This window comes from Nelumbo nucifera, chromosome 1 (genome assembly GCF_055504915.1).
Source record: "Nelumbo nucifera cultivar China Antique chromosome 1, China Antique-T2T, whole genome shotgun sequence".
Classification (NCBI taxonomy): Eukaryota; Viridiplantae; Streptophyta; class Magnoliopsida; order Proteales; family Nelumbonaceae; genus Nelumbo; species Nelumbo nucifera.
In genome coordinates this window covers 214402160-214405960 of record NC_142649.1, presented here as the reverse complement: position 1 = coordinate 214405960, position 3801 = coordinate 214402160, and the positions used below count along the sequence as shown (strand labels likewise).

At 39.0% G+C, this 3801-nt stretch overlaps 1 long non-coding RNA gene across 1 annotated transcript; it reads left to right on the top strand.

Moving 5' to 3' along the window:
- On the top strand, positions 1–3801 carry LOC104604701 (uncharacterized). Its single transcript, XR_016081054.1, has 3 exons — positions 1–1151; positions 2010–2169; positions 3404–3801. It is a non-coding gene; the product is annotated as an uncharacterized LOC104604701 (long non-coding RNA).

Sequence of the window (3801 nt, the reverse complement as noted above, 5' to 3'; positions counted from 1 at the left end):
TAAGCTCCAACCCGTTTTTTGTGTGGGTGTTTGGTTTTTTCATTTCAAATCAGAGAAACCCTCTTTTGATGTTTTGTTTTTCATTTCAAATGAGAGACTTTTTTAACCCCCTTCCACCTCTCTCTCCGGCACCGGCCATTGCTCCAGCACCGGTGATTGCTCTAGCACCAGTGTTTGGTTGAGCACTGGTTTCTTGAAGTATGCTTAGTTTTTTCTTCATAGAGCACTGGTTTCTTGAAATGAAAAACACCCACATAAAAAATGAGGGTTGGAGCGTGCCTGATGACGGTGGCTGGAGCGATTGCCGGTGCCGAAGATGGGGGGCGGAGATCCGAGCTCGGGTTAGAACCGAGGTCAGAGACTCCGATTTGAGGTTAGGGGGCGGGAATTGTGTGGGGCGAGGCGCGGTGGGTCGGAGATGCGAACTCCCTTTCTCCTCCCTGAAAATTGACATTCCTTCTACCGAGATTTGGTTTAACAGTTTAAGTTTCAAAGTTTCATGCGGATCTGCTGAGCACAAACGCTAGCCACTTAAATGTTCACATAACCCCACAGCCGCACATTGGGAAGATCTTGCCGGTGAATGACAATAAATGTGTTTACGCTTTACAGTACACAGCGTTTAGTCAAAAAATAAAAAATTCGGGGCTGCTCGTTACGTAGATCCAAGTCTGACCCACACAACACAACATGAACAAAAACTCCTCAATCGGTCAATCCTCATCTTCATCTTCATGTAACATAAACAGCGCCATAGTCCCTCCATACGCTCTCTGCCCGTTACCGTTACCCGTTATAGCTGTTAGTAAATTTTTGAAGTTTCCCGCAATTAAATTCTACTTCTTTTTTTTTGTTTTTTGTTTCGCGGGAATAATGACAACATGTGGAAGCCATGGTGGCGGAATCCAAAGAATATTTTCAATTTTCAACCACCAGAAAGAAAGCGAACTTCTCGTTGGGTCGGTTTACTTGTTGAGGAGTTGTTTTGCTTTCTCAGTTCTCTCCAGCTCTTCCTTCATTCCTCGTCGTCACCTCACCGCCACAGAGAAGTCCACCCCAGATACTGAAATTAATGGAGAAATTATCAACAGATCTGTCTCTTAAAATCTTTTTCTTCTTAGATCACCAAAATCTTGCAACCGCCAAACAAGGTCAGAGCTCAGAATTATACTTATGGTTTCTAAATTTGAGTTTTGTTTTTTTTCCCTAAATTTTCCGATCATTTATATTATTCTGGGCCACATCTGAATTCTTGATCTACATATTACCCTTGTAAAATGGGGTTGTCGAATTCACAACGAATTGGGCATTTTTGGTTCTCCAAAACTCCCAATTGCTCTTTTCCCCTTTACTGGGTTCATCCTTCTCCCTTCTGAAGCTAAATTCAGCTCTTGATTTGTGATGCATCTAATTATGTTGGTTTATTTGGAAAGAGAAGAGATGTGACGACTTGAGTGAGCTATCCCTGGTTGCCCAAAGCGAAGAAATCCAGGAGAAAACAGGAAGACAAAAAAAGAAAAACAAGTTTTACTGAATTAATCAGCTCCATATCAAATCATACAAGCGGAGATGATAATTCAATCTTGCGTGCCAGCAATAGAAATATCAAATGATGCACAAAAAGGGGGAGGGACACGGAGATGATAATTGAATTCGTTTAGGGCCCTTTGGATCAAAAAGATACTAACCCATCATGGGAACCATTCGTCTATTAGATCCCTCTCCACAAATGGCCGAAAACCTGTGAATATGGAAGTTGCTTTTATAGAGAATCAGGAATATAGAAGCTTATCATTTACTTATTTCAGCTGCATTTACCATATATGCCGATACTGGCCTTGGCTTCACGCTAGATCACCACGGAAAGGATCTAATCCATCTGTTTCCCTCTCTCTGCACTCGATGCTTGTTTGCAATATTAATCACCACTCGTTCATGTTAATGATTTGATAAATGCCAACTTGCTGTTTGTCTGGTCATAAGTAAACAAAGTAGTTTCTACTGTAAAGTTTGCAGGAAATGGAGGGTCTTAGCCTCGGACAATATTCTGTGGCGCAACCTGTTCAAAGAGAGATGGGGAGGAGATCATGCTGCATTCTATGCTCCAACAGATTCCAAATTATGGAAAGATGTCTATGAAGTGCAAGATCGTTGTGAACGTGTTGGATTGTAAGTTGAAGCTCCTAATGAATAAAGAAATAAAAGCTTTTTAGCTTCCCAAAAATCCCAATAAATCTATTAGCAAGTCCAATAATGTTACCATGATTTCTACTATTACATATGTTAGTAGTGTTATATTTAATCTATATCGTTTATATTATCATCATAAAGAAAGAAAGTTGTTATTTCTATGCTCTACCAATGAGAACTTTCCACTAGCTTATTCATCAGTTTCTTGGTTTCCCTCGTAAACTTCTGAAGATGAAAAGGAAAAATTGACTCCCCACTTTGTGTACTTGACATAAGAGAGTTAAGAAATTTAAGTGATAATTTTCAATTTTGATCTTCTTTCTTTGTCACTTCTATGCTATTTAAGCTTGCTGTATGTCTATTTATGATGTTGCATATACTCATGATATAATTATGTCTGGCAATATTTTTTCCTCTGTCTCTGTGTCATCTATTTTATGCATATAGAAGAACATGGTCACTGACTGCTTTGAATTTTTTAATCCTCCAGCTAATCTTGAAATTCAACTATTTATGCATTGGACTGATGTAGGAATTGAGAAAAAGATGGCTGTGGATGCCATGCCACTTATTTCTGATTGGCCTTGCTGGGACTATGTTGAACAGCAACAGCTAGTTCCAGTGATGTTAGTGTTTTGTTCCCTATCTCTTTATGCAGTTTCCACATGGTATAAAATTATTTCTTGTTGTTGAGTGAGTTCGAATCTGTTAATATGAACTTGTATCTCGGGTGTTTTGAAACCACATAACTTAATTTTAGTTTTTTTTTTCTCAAAATTGGTCAGGTGGTCGGTCTTAGGCCTGCCTAACCCCCTGAAAGTGGCCAAAAACCCCAAAACCCCTGTATTTAGAGTCAGTCAAAATTTTGGGAAGAAAGTATCTGACTGGAGGCTTACTGCTCATTGGTTTTTCCTGTTGTTAAATATCTAGGGCAACCATTTACAGCTTGAGTTCTTTCCAAATAATTTTCTTTATATACCTTGCATGTTTGCATGCCTATTTGCGTTGTGTTTGCACATGCTTTTCTGGATAATGGATGGATTCATGCAACTATGTAAGTTTGATGCATTCTCTCTATGTTAGAGCACTAAAAGTAATGTGGAGCTTTGTTACCTCAGCCTACCATCTTGATCGATGGAACTTGTTCTTTAAATATTTCTTTTCTTAAATATTACATGTTTGAATTGAAAGGCATTGGATCCATGGTTGACAGGGGATTGAAATTCGTTAGAGAAGGTGATGACTATTATCTTGTTCACCAAGGAGAAATTCAACGCCATTTGGGTTCTAGGAAGAGCAGAAAAGGGGCAACTGGTAACTCCAATTTAAAAAGAGAATTCATTGGGGAAATACCCTCAGGAGCAGAGGAGCCTTGCTTAGGTATTCTGGACAAAATCCTGTTTTTCATTGGTGACTTGGAAGTTGCCTCAAGAGATATAAAAAGGACTCGGTTGCTGTGACTGGTCTTGGACATGCTTGATTACACAGATTCTGAATGTAACTTTTGTATAAATCAAGGAAGAAATCTCTCCAAGAATATCTCAATTATGCAAGCCGTGCTATATTATTGTAGATATGTACTACTGATAATAATATGCTATTAGATCTGTA